At 35.4% G+C, this 18,441-nt stretch overlaps 1 long non-coding RNA gene and 2 pseudogenes across 1 annotated transcript in view; 1 reads left to right on the top strand and 2 right to left on the bottom strand.

The window, feature by feature from the left end:
* Nucleotides 1–16,531, bottom strand: part of LOC140621834 (uncharacterized) — a 33,590-nt gene extending 17,059 nt beyond the window's left edge. The window contains exon 1 of the long non-coding RNA XR_012021560.1: nt 16,433–16,531. This is a non-coding gene — a long non-coding RNA (uncharacterized lncRNA). The remainder of the gene's footprint in view (nt 1–16,432) is intronic.
* On the bottom strand, nt 8,105–9,461 carry LOC140621379 (mothers against decapentaplegic homolog 2-like; annotated as a pseudogene).
* A 960-nt stretch (nt 16,532–17,491) lies between the features above and the next one.
* LOC140621833 (large ribosomal subunit protein uL24-like) lies at nt 17,492–17,918 on the top strand (annotated as a pseudogene).
* Nucleotides 17,919–18,441: the final 523 nt, after the last annotated feature.

Here is an 18,441-nt window from a genome sequence, read left to right as displayed (position 1 = left end):
CTTGGGATTGTGGCCCAGGTTGGGCTCCATGCTCAGTGGGGAGTCTGCTTAGTTTCTCTCCCTCTCCCGTTGCCCCCTCCCTGCACATATTCTCTCCAATAAATAAATAAATAAATAAATAAATAAATAAATATTTTTTATTATTAAATAAACAGATGCCTAAATATTACTATCTGGTTATATTCAAAGGAAAAATTTGACAACTCCTGATCTAGAATAAAGATAATTGAAAATATACCACATCTTTATATAAATGAGCTTAAGGCATTCAGAAGTATTGTTAAAAACAAACTATAGATTATTTTTTTGGAATAATTTGCTAATAATTCATTAAACACATACCTAATTAACAAATATATTCCTCCTAAGAAAACATTTCACCCATTATCTGCTTTAGAATATAAAAGACATTAGAAACATTAGCTTTTCAAATATAAAAAGAAAATGATCATATATATATATATATATATATATATACTTTTTTTTTTAAGATTTTATTCATTTACTCATGAGAGACACAGAGAGAAAGAGAGGCAGAGACAGGCAGAAGGAGAAGGCTGCCCAATCACCAATATTAAATGAAATAGTAATAATTGAAACTTAATCTACTGATACCCGTATGGGCTAATTGTTGTTTAAGGAAGAAAAAATATATTATATATATATATATATATATATATAAAATATATTTTTTTAATAACTTGGCAAGAAATCAGGAAATGTAGTAATATTTGTCGCTTGTCTCATCTGGATTAATTCACTTTAAAAAAGGAAAATTAAAATTTTGGTGATATGGTAAATATATATTAAGATTTATAAAACCAATGAAGATGTTTTCCTAAAGAAAAAACTAGGGCAGCCCGGGTGGCTCAGCAGTTTAGCGCTGCCTTCAGCCCAGGGCGTGATTCTGGAGACCCAGGATCGAGTCCCACATCAGGCTCCCTACATGGAGCCTGTTTCTTCCTCTGCCTGTGTCTCTGCCTCTCTCTCTCTCTCTCTCTCTCTGTGTCTCTCATGAATAAATAAGTAAAATATTTAAATAAAAAGAAAAGAAAAAGAAAAGGCTAATAAGCATTATCATTAAAAGACAAAAGTATGCAAATGTTTTTTTCAAAATAAATAAAAGTAAACCATACATAAGACACTCTTATAAATAAGATTTCAGGAGGCATCATTAGATTTCTAAGTACTGAATTTATTCCTCATGTAAAGACTATCAAGCATTTTAAGGATATTAATAGATGGGAGAGAAGATTCAGTGCACCTATCATGCACAAATAGATTACAGATTAAATCAATATATCATTTTATATGAATAAAAAATGAGTTTCTGAGAATGTTCAGAAGTTGGACAGAAAATAACTCTCATAGTTGAAGATACTAATGTTTGGCTCATTACCATAGGAAAAGATCCAGAAAAATACATTTCCTCAGATCTGTGGCTGGCAGGTTCTAGAATAGAAACTTTATCACATCAACAGGAAAGGAGATTCTAGAACATACTACCATGAATTGAAAATGCAATCCCTTCATTTAGAGAGTAAATGGAGGAGACTGATGGGTACAGGCTCTATGGCAGTTGGCCAAAGTCAATCAAAAGTCACTTAAGATTTTAACAGTGACTAACTGTGTATACATTTCTTTAGTACTGGCTATATTAAAGTCCTACTTAAAGGATTTTATTTCTGTCAAAGAATTAAGACAAGAGCTAATATTTATGCAGTGCTTAATCTTCTTTAAGAACTGTTCTAAGTGCCTTATTTTTTTTAAGATTTTATTTATTTATCCATGAGAGACACACAGAGAGAGAGAGGCAGAGACATAGACAGAGAAACAGGCTCCATGCAGGGAGCCTGATGTGGGGCCAAAGGCAGATGCTTAACCTCTGAGCCACCCAGGCATCCTTCTTCTCGGTGCTTTAAAACATTAAATTATGTAATCTTCACAAGATTTTGTCAGCTTCTCTATAAGCCCAGACCCACACCAACTGCCTTAGAAACTTGTTCTTAACTACTACTCCACTCCAAAACCAAATTTTAAAGAGATAAATATTTAATTATACAAAGTTTCAGAGTCACCAAAGCCATCCTCACTTCTCACATGAACTACAAGTCTGGGGGTACCCAAAACCACCTTCCAGTTTGATAATTTACTCAAGATTCACAGAACTCACTAAAAGCTATTATATTCACAGGAACTAATAGAGTGAAAAGATACAGATTATAATCAGCCATAGGAAGAGGTTCATGAGATAGAGTCTAGGACATTTCCAAGTTTAAAACTTCTAATAGTTCTCTTCCAGTGGAGCTGTGAACAATGGTAACAGTTCCCAGGATTCAGGTTTAACAATATACATGGAATATGTCAACAAGGAAAGTTATCCAAGTCCTGGTATCCAGAGTTGTTTTGTTTTGGTTTGGTTTTAGATTTTTATTTATTTGAAAGAGATAGAGTCTGAGAGGAGGGGCTGAGGGGCACAGAGGGAGAAGCAGACTCTGGTCTAGCAGGGAGCTTGATGCAGGGCTTGATTCCAGACAGGACCCTGAGATCATGACCTGGGCCGAAGGCTGACACATAACCAATTGCACCACCCAGGTGCCCCATGGTATCCAGAATTTAATTGGATTTTGGTCATATAGATATGCCTGAGTGCCCATATGGCTGACTAAGTCTAGCCTCTCCAGAGGTCCAAAGCTCCCACAATAAATATCAGTATACACTATCAGACATGTCCCCAGGCCCCCAGGCCGATAAGGACATTTTATCAGGCAAGATATCCCAAATATTTAGAGATTACCCTCTAGAAAATGAGGACAAAAGTTCACCTCTCTTTGGGTAAGGTTAATTTTTAACACTCGTCCACCGCTACAGTTCATCTTGGTTGAGCTCTTCATGATCATACAAGATACAGAAGGATAATATGTTTTCAGAGTTTAAAGGAAATAATAGAACTAAATGATAGAAACACAAATATTATATCTAGTTGCACATTCCATCTTAGCCAAATACACTACTTCTTTAAACTGCAAAATTAAAATCCTTTTCAAATTATTGCTGTATGATTTTGGAAATATGCTGCATATTTTCCTGTGCTTGAAAATGGAAAATATCTTTGGAAAGGAAATACATACTCAAAATGATTGTTATAATTTGTCCCCCTTCTGTCATATATGCAAGAGACTTCTAAGAAAGATACAACCTAAAATATAGTAACAAACAAGCATACTGCAATTTCATGTCTTAGGAAATTATCATTTTCCTAAATTATGAATAACATTTTTATTAACAAAACATTCAGGGAAGTTGCAGAGGACAAGTATACACCTTTGCTTTGTAGTCAACATAAAGTACAAGAATGACAAAGTAGAAAAAGCACAGTACAGATTAGCTAGATTGTGAAGGCACTATTTGTGATACATTATATAAATATGTTCCCTAGCTTTTTATAAGTTGAAGTTAAAAAGTAAATCCTTTAAATAAACTTACTGTTCCAAACTAACCATGGTAAACTCCATGTATCAGTGGAGAAATAGGCTTATTTGGATTACGTTATAAATGTGCATAAATCATATATTTTGCTTGTTCTGGATACTGTACAGAATGTGGTAATGTGGAATTTCCTTTCAATATTTGGAGTACAGCTATTAGGATATAGTAGCTACTAGCTAGCCTTCTGATGTCTTGCACTGAAAATAAAATGCATCATTTTGGACATTCATTTTCAATTTCATCTGCCAAGTAGAATGGTATCATGTACAAGATCTGACCAATAGAGTGGTCTGACCAAACACACAAATCAGATTATACTCTTACTACCACTAAAATTTCAAACCATCAACAGAATGATAATATATCATTCAAAGGTTTCCAATTTTTTACAGTTTCTAAGGCACACAAGAGAATTTCTTTTAGCAAGCTAATGCAACTAATTGGATATTTTATTTAACTCTAGTTTCATTAAGGTCATGTTTATAATGTTATTAATCAACTTCCTCATTTTTTATTAACAGATTAATGGTAAATAACACATTTTAGATTGTTTTGTGCATTGAACCTCTATTAAAAATATATTTATATTTCAGAGGTGTCTCATATAAAGTCTCAGAGGGGCAATTATTACCTCGATTTCTTAATATATTCTAATTCTTTGGCTAAACTTTAAAACTATAATTTCTGATTACTAAGCCAAAATCATATATTTTTAGAGGTATTGTATTGAAAATTTATCTCTTAAACCACATGGTGGTACTGGGGATGGGAGTGAGAGAATCACTCTTTTTCAAAGATATTTTTAGCTCCTGATTAAAATAAATGGTCATACAAAAGATGGTGAATGAATAGATTTTGAATAAAATTAGATATATGTTATAAGACTTCAATACAAGATATCTATGAGCTGCCTCAGGCTTGGGCAAATTGTTAAACATTTCTCATGATAACTAATCTAATAACCACCCAATAACAGAATGAAAAATTTAATAACAATCTATTAGTTCCTCTACTTTCACAACATTGATTCTGCTCACAGCTATCAAAGGGCAACTATCAGATATGTGTATCATTCACCACTTTCTTAAGATTACAGGAAATAGGAACTATAGGCCAAAAATAAAATGTAGGCCACAGTTGATGCTTCTAAATGTGTCTCACTTTAAATACCAAACAGGTACATAATTCTAAAACTATGAGAAGGAATTTGATTTAAGAGAAAATAATATATCTGTCATCTTACAGATTTTTATTTTTATTTTTTAGATGGAAAGATTGCAAATGTATTAATTTGTATAAACTCTCTACAGGCAAAGTCAGGCAGACTTCAATAGCAGGGAAAATTCTTATTGGCAGTAAGTAATCAGTAAGACAGCCAGATGGAATGCCTTATTTTCTAATTTCTAATTCGAATTTTTATTTGTTTTCTAATATATCAATTTATTTGCATTATTATTTTTTACAAGTGTGACCACTTAACACAGTAAATAGATTACAGTGTTTTTGTTTTGCTTGAAGACTGATAGAATTCTCTTGTTGGAAGATTTTATTTTATTTATTATTTTATTTTATTTTGTTATTTTGTTATTTTATTTTATTTTGTTTTATTATTTTATTTTTATCTGCCCCCTCCAAAAAAAGACTTTATTTTTGGTAAAAGGTGTGCCCAAGATTGCGAAGCTGACACCGATGCAAACACACGAGGGTTTATTTAAAAGCTGGGGGGGATCCCTGGGTGGCGCAGCAGTTTAGCGCCTGCCTTTGGCCCAGGGCACGATCCTGTAGACCCAGGATTGAATCCCACATCAGGCTCCCTGCATGGAGCCTGCTTCTCCCTCTGCCTGTGTCTCTGCCTCTCTCTCTCTCACTGTGTGCCTATCATAAATAAGTAAAATAAGAATTAAAAAAAAAAAATTAAAAGCTGGGGATCCCTGGGTGGTGCAGCGGTTTGGCGCCTGCCTTTGGCCCAGGGCGCGATCCTGGAGACCCGGGATCGAATCCCACGTCGGGCTCCCGGTGCATGGAGCCTGCTTCTCCCTCTGCCTGTGTCTCTGCCTCTCTCTCTCTCTCTCTCTCTCTCTGACTATCATAAATAAATAAAAATTAAAAAAAAAAGTAAATAAAAGCTGGAACTTGGGTCCAAGTGTACCCGACACAGCGGAGCAGGGACTTGGGCCCCGAGGCTAAGAGGCGTAGCAGCTTTATAGGGGCCCGTGGCCGGTGGGATTGCAACATACGCAGAAAGTTGCACAGTCAGGTCGGTCCACACGCAGGTGGCCGATAGAATCACAATTTACCCTATAGTGACCATTTGAACTGGCCTATCACTCTGCTCGGAATTGGCGCGCAGTTGTGGCGGGCACAGTTACATTGTTATGATCCGATTTCCCATAAGGGTGTGCCCAGCGGCCTGACTAGGCTGGGGCAGCGCCTTAAGCAATAAGCAGGTCATGTGGGGGTCATACAGGAGGTGGCCGGTGCAGCACAAAATGGAATTAGTCCTGCTCTGCTTGTCCAGGGCCAGGGGATTTTTGTTAAATTTCCTGGGTCCCATGAAGGCAGAAAAAAAATGTTTTGCTACAAGGAAAATCTGTTTCTAAATGATAACATTAAAGTCTTGATATATATTCTATATCAAAAAAAGACAAAAATAATGGATAAGTGGAAATAACAGATAACTGTAACTTTATGAAGTCATTATTAAATCAAGAAACGCACATACATACCAAATTTACGCAAATTAATAATGTATATAAACAGCCAAATACTGCAATACTGAGTCATGATATATTACCTGTACACATAACTATAACTGTTATTAATAAACCTTTGGGACACTCAGTTTTATGCCTGTTGTGCCCCAGATCGTGAATCTGAGAAACTGTTGTGCCCAAGATTGCGAATCCGAGAAACCACCGAGGAGCCCACACCGATGCAAGTACACGAGGGTTGATTTACAACCTCAAGCTTGGGTCCAAGTGTACCGGACACAGCGGAGCAGGGACTTGGACCCCGAGGTGGGTTCCAGCTTAGTTTTATGGCTGGTCTAGGGGACCTCCAGAAGGGGTGGAGGAATTTCTCAAGTTCTGTTTACATTCTGATATGGGGCTTTCAAGGGCATTGAGCTCTGTTCTCATTCTGATATGGGGCTTAACTGAAGTAAGGTAAAGTTCAGCTCTTATTCACAGGGGCCTGAGATGGCTGTACTTGTGCTAACGCTGAACTTAAGGTGAAATGACCTTAATTTTCTCAGCCTCCACAAAACCACCAAGGAGCCACACTGATGCAAGTACATGAGGGTTTATTAACAAGCTCGAGCTTGGATCCACGTATACCCAACACAGCATCAGGGACTTGGACCCCAAGGTGGGTTTCAGCTGGGTTTTCATGGGCTGGTCTAGGGGACCTCCAGAAGGGGGAGGAATTTCTCAAGTCTGTTTACATTCTGATATGGGGCTTTTAAGCACGGGGGGGTGGGGAGGGGAGCTGAGATGTCTGTACTTGTGCTAATGCTGAACTTGAGGTGAAATGGCCTTAATTTTCTCAGCGTCCACAATGCCCAAGAAGACATCAGCGTGTCTTTAAAATCTCCTCTTCTTCCTGTACAGGAAAGTATTTCCAGAAATGAAATTTTCCATTTAATATTCAAACGCAGAAAACCTATTCTACAAGGTGCTTCAATTGGTGGGACTTTAAGTGCTTTTTCCTCTTTTAAGTTTTTAGACAGTAAACAGCCCATGGGGCTATGACAAACACTATGACAAAAGACAAAAGAGTTGTTACATTTCGCCTTTTGATGGGACTTGATTGGCAATAAAGCTTGATGACATGCTTAAGCAACACACCTGAAGGTGAGTCAGGGACAGATGAGGCTAGGCAGGGCTAGGTAGGCAGCCAGGGAAGCAGGCTCACAAAAATCCCCAAAATGCTGAGGTGTAAGGAAACCAGAGATAAGAGAACAAGCCACACCACACTGCCCTAAGGTGTGGGTGAGGAGGGTGTCTTGTTCTAACACCTACTGTAACCAAAAAAATCATCAGACTCTAAAAAGGAAGTAAGCCATTAACGATGTTATCACTAGTCCTTACTCAATGGTGATATCAATGGATAGTTTAAAAGGATTTAGGTTCCCTGATCAGGCTTTCAGTAAAAGGCCAACCCTACAAGCCCTCAGTGGCAACATTGTCGGGACCCCTCTCACTCCTAAGAGCTTTCTCTGTATCTTTACTTAATAAGCTTCTATCCTTTACTCACGCTCCTGTGTCCTCAAGATTCATTCTTTGACTCTGTGAGACAAGAACCAAGTTCTCTGTAACAAAGGGATCATATGTGAGTTAATACTTTGTCCAACCACTGTAGAGGTCCATTCAGATGAAGTTCAATCCTGTTGGTGCTGCATGGCTATGAATGAATGAATACACAGTGGGGGTCTCAAAGCCTCTAGGGCTAAGGGCAAGCTCTTGCCCTTGCAGGCTGCATTTATTCAGTTCTCACGCAAAAGCTGACAAAGCACACCCTCTGTTTTTCATCTCAATCTACTTTAGAGGTTGTTTACATATTATCTGAGGCTAGGCCGCCCTTTCTCAAGGGACAAAAGGAGGAATCCATACTGTTTTCAGCTTGACCTTGCATAAGATAAAGTCTCCATCTGAACCATCACATTCATGGCATCTTTGTAGAGGACAGTTCCTTCTGGAAACCTTCTTATGCAGTCATTCCCCAACACAATCTGGTGAGTGTTCGTTACCATGTGCCTTCTGTATTCTGCTTCCTAGTATTTCACAAAACTCATTCTTAGGATGCACATCCTAGTTGATACACAGCTTCAAAACTCTGATTAGCACACTGCGAGAAGAGCAGCAAATTCCTGGTTAGTGAAGATCTTCAGACTGCAGCCTGGTGGAATTTTACACTCTGTTGCAGGGTGCTAGCTCTATCTCTGATTATACTTGGGGCTCTGCAAAAGACTACAGTATCACTTTAGGCACTCGGTGAAAACTTCCCCACCTATCTAATATAAGCATACTCCTCTTCCTATATGTCTTCTTGTCATTTCTACAGTCACATTTTGGTTGATATTAGAGAATAACCCTATGCAGAACCTTTCTGGGTTTGATGGATCTGTGAAGCCATCTACAGAGTGAGAGCAGTGATGCCTGAAAATTCTCTCCAACCCTCCAGTTTAATTCATAATATGCTACTGAACACCTAAATGAGTAACTGGCTGCAAATTCAAACTATGGTTAACACAGAAAAAGTAGTAGGAGATAGTTCTGCTGGAGATCCTATATCCGTTCATCTGTTGATCATGTTTTTCCATTTTCCATGATACATCCAGGAGATGGAGTTTCTGGTGTGTAATTACTCTGTGGCTCAGTTCTCACTGGGAAATTAGTATTTCCAGGAATGGAGCAGGTATAATCATCTAGAGGTGACAGTTCTATTAGGATTTCAATACTGGAAGCAAAACTTGTGTCTCAAATCTCTGGTAATAGTAAAGTGTAAACATACTTCAGATCTTTTTAAAGATTAAAAGCACATTCACAGTTTACAATTGCTTTGATTTCGTGATGCCTGTGAAGATCAGGCCAGTACCATGGTCAGCAACACATAAATGTGGCTGTCCTTTTCAATGGGATACTTGAAGACAACCATCAAGAGACCTGGTTTGTTCAAAGAAGCTGTGAAGGCCTGTCTTATCCCACTGATCTATCATAATGGGTCTCCTCAGTTTCTGAATTTCAGAGCAAGTGCTTGGTATGGTAAGACATTTAGTATTACAATTTTGAGTGATGATGGCTTTCTCAAGCTTATCTAATTGTCCTGTTTTCTTTAGTTTCTCTGCCAGACATTTAACTGCTTTCTCAAACTACTTTTTTTTTTTTTTTCCATTCTGCTCTCCTACCTGCTCATCCAGAGGCAGCACATGATTTCTTCTATCCCAGCAGTTTCTTCACAACTGGTGGAGTGAATGGCAAATGGACATGTTTTTACTAAAGGCAGCAATCCACACTAAGGAAATACCCTTCTTTATCTAACCTAAAGTGCTGCTGACCATCTGTCCTTCAATGCCTCGGCCCAAGGTCCTTCCATGGTCTTTTGTCTGCACTATAGATAGAGGCCTGTTGAGGGCCGCTGCCCTGGTCCACCTTTTGTAGTCAAGCCAGGAGTGGACACTTGCTCACCTGTTGAGGAGATTTGGGGGCAGCCCCATGGAGTGCCCTGAGGACCCGACAAACCCAAACCCTGAGCAAAAGAAAGTTTCACAGAGGCTCTAGTGCAAAATTTATTTTTTAAAATGTCAGACATTAGACAATCATTTGTAAATATTATAAAACATAAACTTTTTTTGAAGTACACAATCAATAAATCACCATTTTGTCACATAAATCTAAGAACTTTTGTAAAATCAACTCTATACTACTCTGATTTGAATTCAGATTTTTTAAAAATTCTAATTTCATTAAAAATCTAATTATAGTATAATAATCACAGCAGAATCCAACTTGTCCCTATGCCATCACATATACAAAATCTCCCACATTATAACTCAAATCAGTATGTCCATATCTGAAGTCATTTATCCTCCAGCCCAAATTTGCCAGTGCTGGTGCTTTTTCCTTTTACTTTGTCTAAATGACTGATTATCAACAGCAACTACCCTAACGCCTAGCCCAGAAGCCTATTCAGTGCCCCATTTCCTACCTCGTGCCAATATCTTACAAACTACATGTGCATTCTAGTTTCCAAATGCTCCCTAATTTTTCTCTTGCTACTTGCCACTAATTTCATCTTGCTATCATTAATTCTCTGAATTTCTTCAAGTTATCACTATTGCCTGACAAGTCATTCTCCACACTTCATTCAAATTATAATTCCCCTTCCTTGAAAATATTCAGCTATGCCATGCTTACTAAATTACCACGTGTCTCTTATTTGTTCCATGTCATGTAATTGACCACAGGACACTGAAAAACATTGTGATTACATATTTGTTTTCTCTGTGTTTAGGTATTTTTAAAATATTTTTTAGTTTATTCATTTTAGAGAGAAAGAGCGAGAGCATAGCAGAGGGGTCAGAGGGAGAGGGGGAAGCAGACATTCCCAGTGAGCAGGGAGCCTGATGTAGGACTGGAGCCCAGGACCCCAGGATCATGACCTGAGCTGAAGGTACACCAGATACTAAAGTGACTGAGCCAACTAGGCACCCCTGTGTTTAGGTATTTAAGAACATCATCCCTCCAGATAGACTACCTTCTCAAGGTAGATGACTTTAAAAGCATCCTGAATATTTTCCTATGCCTAAACACTGGAAAATATCTTTGGTAAAATAGATAAATTACATAATACTCTCTACATTTACTAGCTGTGTAGTCTTGGCCAAGTTACGTAAATAGTGTACCTCAGTTTTCTCATTTATTAAATGGAGATAGTAATATCACATAGGATTGCTATAAAGATTTCATACATTTATATGTTAAAGAACATAGAGCAGTGCCAGGAGCATGTTAAGCACTACATAAATATTAGCTCTAATTTTATAAATAGTGTAAGAAAACAAGAAATATTTCTTACCATTATCTAGGAAAGTAGTTATTAAAGTTGATGCTAAAATACTGTATATTAACAGATATATACACAATAAGTGAATTCATAAAGAAACTCAAAATGATTATTAAATGAATCAAATATATTACCCATCCTCCCAAACCTGGAAGATATGGTAAAATTCTACATGCAGAGGCATTATAAAAAAAATTAAATACTTAATGTCAGTAATATTACACGTTATAAATATATTAAACTAAATAAATCTTTATCAGTTCCGTCATCTTGTTCAGAAAATAAACATAATCAGTTTCGTTTCTACCATTTTTATAATTGATTGTATTCTTATTCAAGATAACCAAAATATCATGCCATTCTATAACTAAAGGCATTAGGTTTCAAGACATAGATTTTTATCAATGACCATTAAGATAGTAGAGTTGAATTCTCTCTCATTCTTTATTTTACAAGGCATCACCCTATATTACTTTAGGATTATAATGGCCTTTGTACATAACTGAGCTACACATATTAATGCTACAGTTTTTTTAGTGGTGCTAACGGAAGTCCTTTTATAAGTACAAACTCCACTGTGAAATTATCATTCAGATACAGACTAAAGTGTGTGAAATAAAAGATTAGACTATTAGCCTTCAAATATTTTTGTGAATTTCTTTCACCAGTCTCTTCTCAAAACATTATCCTAAAGCATCTTCTCTGGAAGAATGCAAGTTTTTATTATAGTAATTTGGAGTAAATATTTTGGAATGTGAGGCTCTCTCTGTAAAAGGCTGACCCAACAGTGTGGTTCTAGGCAGCCAGAGAGCAACAGAAGATGTCAGTATACAATAACACTTAAGAATTCTCATTTAGAGTTTTTTTTGTGTGTGTTTTTACAATAAATGAGCCATACTTCTTGTAACCCCAATACTCTGCTGTCCAATATCTTTTCACCTAAAGACGTCACCTTGTGGAAGCTCGTTCTGGAATCTCTTTCCTACTGCTAAAACAACCCCAGGAGTTCCCATTCCCATTGCTTACTTGGGGAAAATAGACCTGCATTTCCCGACAGAATTTTTAATATACTTTCCATAGAAACTAGGTTATGAGTTGTGGTTAATAACAATAGAAATGTTGCAGTCAATATATTTTTCTATGACATTATGGTAAATAGTATTTGTGAACTTGCTTCAACAATTAATCACCTTGTAAGGTATTGTTTATAAGAGGAATTTTAAAAAAACTGCATTTCAAAGTGCTAAACTTCTTTGCAGGCAGCTTTTGGAACATAACAAAAATGTTAGTGGGGGAATAGGCTAAATTTATATCCATCAATGAGAATATTCTACCATAATGTTGACCACAATATAATAAAGTATTTGTTAGCTTTAACTGCACTGAATTCAGCGACTGAGAAAATTGAGTCTGAGTGTTTACAGCTACTTTTAATTTCTCATTAGTGCTTGTTTTAAAAACACAGGAACAGTGAAATACAGTGAAATACATCAAATATACTTGGCTAAAATCTTGAAGGGGGAAATTGAAACATCAAAATAATTCAACTGAAAAAAATTTTAATTATAGATAGATTTAATTTACTGAAAATATCACTAATGAGTAACAGACCACTAAAAGTTAACTATTGGGTGGTAGTAGAGAGGGGAATGAGTCAATATGTAAACTATTAAAGGATGAAGAAATTTAGCATTTTTCTTATCAGCAAGCACATATATATATATATTAAAAACACTATTTTAAAAATCTGGCAAGAAAAAACATTTATTAAAGGATATTCACTCGAGTTCTTTCCATCATCCAAGAACCATGCTACAATTACTTTATTACAACATCTCAGGTTTTGAAATTTTATTAAGAATGAAAGAAATATATTGGAATTATTGGCCAGAACTTGGCAACAGTTATTTCTATATCACCAACTCCTCCTCATCAATCAAGAAATTGTCAGTTTCCCCATGGAGTATATGAAGTTCAGATTGCCTAAATGTCAGTGTAAAAAAGACTTACTCTCTTTGAGATGATGAGCATGTACTTTCACTCTTGCTCATCATTTTCAACCATTTGACCAGATTTTGGTCTTTTCTTTCTGGAAATCTGTGCACATATGAAGTAACAATAAAGGACAAAAAATGCCAGAACTTTCTTTATATTCCAGAGATATGAAATCCCCAAAATGCTGCAAGCAGTAAGCATCTTAAAATAAACTCCAACATTCATTCATTGTGATAATTCAAATAATTTTCTTGAATTGTCCTGATAGTTTCCACGCAAATAATTCAACCTTTCAAGAACATTACTATAGACAAAAGATGGCTGCTTGCATTAATATGTAGTATATTCCTTGCTTTACAAGTTTTCCTAAATAACAAGCCTAAGAGTATCATTATCACTTAACCAATATGTTACTTATCTGATACTTTTGTCCCGATTCTAGAATAATAAAAACAATTTTTATATTTTGTCATTAGGTTTCCTTGGACTCACTGATTTTTTTTAAATAAAAGTGCTAGCATTTTAATATATTGTGTATGCTGCATTTGTTCTTTGAAAATTCATGGATCATTAACATTTTATTTTTTATATCACAGGAAACTTTACAGTGTACAATAATTTTGAGGAAGATTTATTTGACTAATTACTTAACTATCATAAAACCCACTATAAAATTTCATACAAGCGTGTGAAATTCCACACTGATCATTTTATTAAAAATATAAACCTATACATGAAAGTATAAATGTATGCATACCTATACTTATATATACTTAAAATGTGGGACTTAATTTATTATATTGTATAGGTAAGGAATCCATATTTAATACATTTGTATGCATATGGAAAGTAGGAGAAGGTGTTTTTTTCATGATATTTCGTACAAGAGCACAAAGTGTTGTGTTTGTTTAGCACCTGCTGTGCTGCCACATGCCAATTCAGACTCTCCTTCCTTTTCACTTGTACAAACATCAAACAGAAGAGACATTGAGTAGGATTATTTTATTTGAAATATAGTTCCTTATTACTAAGTACCACTGTAAGTCATTATGAAAACCTATTCATCTTTTAAGTTTTAGTTCATCTCCCACTTTCTTAATGGAGCACTCTCAGATACTTATAAGCCTTACTGAGGCTACTTTTCTCAGAAATGCACTGCTTTTAAGAATCAATAAGCCTGTCAAATGTCTCAATCCTTAAGTATCTTTTTTGATTGTTTAATTCCAATAAACCAACTGCTTGGTGGTGCTGTATCCCCATATGTATTCTTTTTACTTGGTATTTTGAAGAATTTATCTGAAGTATTTCTTGAATAGTTCATATATAATTTTCCCCCACTTCATTTGAGCTATAATTGACATATATTTTATAAGTGATGTACAACTTGTTAATTTGATACCCTTATATAATTGCAGAATGATTATTCTCTTACCTTTACCTCCATCTCATCACAAAATTACCATTTCTTTTTTGTGGTAAGAACATTTAAGGTCTACTCTCTCAGCAACTTTCAAGTATGTAACCTAATAATATTAATTATAGTCACAGTCAATTCAATACTGTGAATTATATCCCCAGAACTTATTCTTTTATAACTGGGAGTCTGTACCCTTTGACCAACATCTCCCCACTTCTTCAATCATGCTCCTCCAGCCCCTGATAACCACCATTCTATTCTATTTCCATGAGTTTAACTCTTAAGATCACACAAAAGTAATATCATATAATAGTTGTTTTTCTCTGCCTATTTTATTTCATTTTGCATAATGTTCTCAAGTACCATCCATGTTCTTGCAAATGGTAGAATTTCCTTCTTTCTCATGACTGAATAATAGTCCATTTTGTGTGTCTTTATTCATTCATCTATTGATGAACACTTATTTCCTTATGTTGGAGATAATGAATAATGGTGAACTATTTGGACAAGAAAGCCAAGAATATTAAATAGGGAAAGGACAGTCTCATCAAATGGTGTTTGGAAAACTGGATATCCACTTATAGAAAAGTGATTTTGGACTCCTATTTTATATCACTCAGAAAATTAATCCAAAATGGGTTAAACACTTAAACATAAAACCTGAAAACATATAATTCCTAGAGGGGAAAAAAAATGGAAAAATCTCCTTTACATTGGTCTTTGCAATATTTTTTTTTCACATGACACCAAAAGTACAAACAACAAGAGCAAAAATCAATATGCAGGACACATCAAACTAAAATACTTCTACATAGCAAAAGAAACAAAATAGGGATCCCTGGGTGGCGCAGCGGTTTGGCGCCTGCCTTTGGCTCAGGGCGCGATCCTGGAGACCCGGGATCGAATCCCACATCGGGCTCCCGGTGCATGGAGCCTGCTTCTCCCTCTATCTGTGTCTCTGCCTCTCTCTCTCTCTCTCTCTCTCTCTGTGACTATCATAAATAAATAAAAATTAAAAAAAAGAAAACTATGAAATAGAAATATTTGGAAATCAAATATCTAATAAAGGATTAATATCCAAAATATATAATGAACTCATACAAGTCAATAAAAAAAAAAAAACAGTCTGACTTAAAAATGGGCAGAGGAACTGAATAGATGCTCAGTATGACTAATGACCAGGGAAATGCAAATCAAAACCACAATGAGACATTACCTCAAACCTATTGAGATTATTGTCATCAAAAGGCAAGAGATAACAAACATTGGTGAAAATATGGAGAAAAGGGAACCCTTCATATATATTTTGGAAGGGACAGTGACTCAGAAAGGTGACCCAATTGCAGGAAATCATTCTGGGTTAAGAAAATTTGAAGAAACAGGTCATATTTAGTCTGAAAAGAAGACCTAGAGGGCAATTTGATCACTGCATTGGTATCACTTAAGATGTTCTACATGAATAGGAGTCCAGGTTTATTTTGTGTTATTCCAGAAAGTAATAGATGAACTATTAATATCAATATACAATTGCATTTTAGAGGAAGGAGAAAATAGCCTATTGTCTAAGATTTAATTAGGTCACTGGACATCCTAGAAATTGAACAGTGAACCAAATGAGAAAATGTATCATGAAGGGATAGGCTAAAGACATAAGAAAAGATAATCATTAGTCAATAAATTTGAGTAAATTCATCAATATTCCAGGAAATATCAAGCACCAATAGTGCAAGAATATAAGATTTTTCTATTTTTGCCCTCTAATTTACCACTGCCTCTCTCAGGCATACTTAATCCCTCTCCACAGTCCTTCAGAATAATGAGATTTAAGAGCTTAGTGGGGAACAACAGGAAACCAAGTAAGTCCTGCTATCAACAAGGCACATGGCCCATCAGTTGCTTATCCTTTTCAAGTGGCTCAGAAGCACAGTTCAGATATGAAGCCACATTTTATGAATTCCTGAGACTTACCTCATCTCCACAGGGCATGCAGTTGTCAGTGTTCCTGAAAAGGCCTGTTTTAAGGTGAGATTTGAAAAGTGGCTGGGCTGAAATCAATGTTGGCCTATGGAAAAATAAATACCATAATTAACATTAACATTAAAATCTTGTACATAAAATTATAAGAACTACTACTGTTCTTAAGTTACAACCACTTAGAGTTTATTTCAGTTGTAGAAAATCTAATATTTTAGGAATAAATGAATTTAGGTTCTTAGGGAAATAGTTAATAAATAAAAAGATGAACAAGAAACTACCTGGAAATGAAATGGAAAACAAAACAAAACAACAGTGTCAGCATAGTCTCATTATAGCAAGGTTTCACAGGTGAACTATTCCAGATAGAAGATAAAACATAATAGATTAGTCATGCAAATGACTATTATTAATGTGAATTATTAATAAAACACATTTTAGCATATACATACACAAATATCAAGGTAATTTATATTAAGGTAACTTAGGCAGCCTCCCTTTAGCACTTCAACAAAGTAATAAATCTATTATATATCCAATATTTCTCTCTGTTTTTCTCTCCATCATTCTGTCTCTCTTTCTCTCTAAGTAATACAATTGACTGCTTTGGTTGAGAACTTTTAATATTTCTGTATTTAATATCTATCTTATTTTGGTAAATAATTTCTTCTAATTAAATCAACATGCTTGTGTACTGCTATCTTCTTGTTAAACAATTCTTGTGGTTTTAAGATATATGGATTGCAATCAAACATACAAAAAGAAAAAAAAACCGCTCAGTGCAATTAATTATTACCACTCCTTTGAGTGGCAAATATTAAAAAGATGGACCATACCAAGTGTTGGAGGAAATGTAGAAGAACAAAATTTTTGGTACTTCGAAAAGTTTTTAAAACTTAAATGACTTGATAGAGACTCAACAATAAAGAAAGAGAGTAAAAAGAAAATAGGAAATATAAGAGGGGATAGATATTATCATAGACCTTAAAGACATTAAAAGAATAAAGCAAGCTCTTCCCTTTTGCAGCCATCGCTGAAGAACCAGTGGCCAAAATGATGTTTAATCCCTTTGTCACTTCTGACAGCACGAACTGTAAAAGATATTTAAGTCTTCCCAATATCACGGGAAGATTGTCTTCCTCTCTTTCTGAATAGCTGAGATAGAAGTACAATGTTGGATCTATGCCTATCCAAAAGGAAGATGAAGTATAGGTTGTATGAGGACACTACAAATCAGCAAACTGGTAGAGTACCCCGGGTTTATAGGAAAAAAATACATCTTCTACATTGAACAAGCACAGGAGAGACGGCAGTTGGCACAACTGCCCGCGTGGGCGTTCATCCTGGCAAGGTGGTTATCACTAGACTAAAACTGGACAAAGACCACAAAATGTTCCTTGAACATAAAGCCAAATCTTGCAAAGTAGGAAAGGAAAAGGGCAAATAGAAGGAAGAAACAATTGAGAAGATGCAGGAATAATCTTATATATGACTTTAAATAAAAAACGTAAAAAATGAAAAAAAAGGATAAAGTGAAAAATATTATAAACACCTTTTTGCAAATAAGTTCAATAACCTGACTAGGATAGATAATTCCTAGTAAACACCCAAAATTAAAGAAATAGAACGTCTGAAGAGACAGATTTTTTTTTAAGTCATAAATTATTCCCACAAAGAAAATATCAGGCCCAGATGGTTAAAACTGTATCAAATTTTTAAGAAATGGAATAGATTTTCCAAAAATAGATGAGGGAGGAACAAAGTTTATTATAAGGAATATATTTGTGTCCTTTTTATGTATAGAGAATTAAGAATAAACATCTGAAATGATGAAAATGTTTCTCCTTAAATTTTTTTCATGATTTCAGAAGTATGTGTTTTTCTAATATTCTAAGACACATTTAGAATCATCAACTGTGACCTACATTTTACTTTGGCATGTATTTTGTGCTTACCATTAGGTTAAGGAAGTGTTGAGAGATGTACATCTGATAGTTGCCCTT

This window comes from Canis lupus, chromosome 30 (assembly GCF_048164855.1).
Source record: "Canis lupus baileyi chromosome 30, mCanLup2.hap1, whole genome shotgun sequence".
Taxonomy (NCBI): Eukaryota; Metazoa; Chordata; class Mammalia; order Carnivora; family Canidae; genus Canis; species Canis lupus.
The sequence above is the reverse complement of the archived record's forward strand: the minus strand, read 5'-3'. Positions and strand labels throughout refer to the sequence as shown.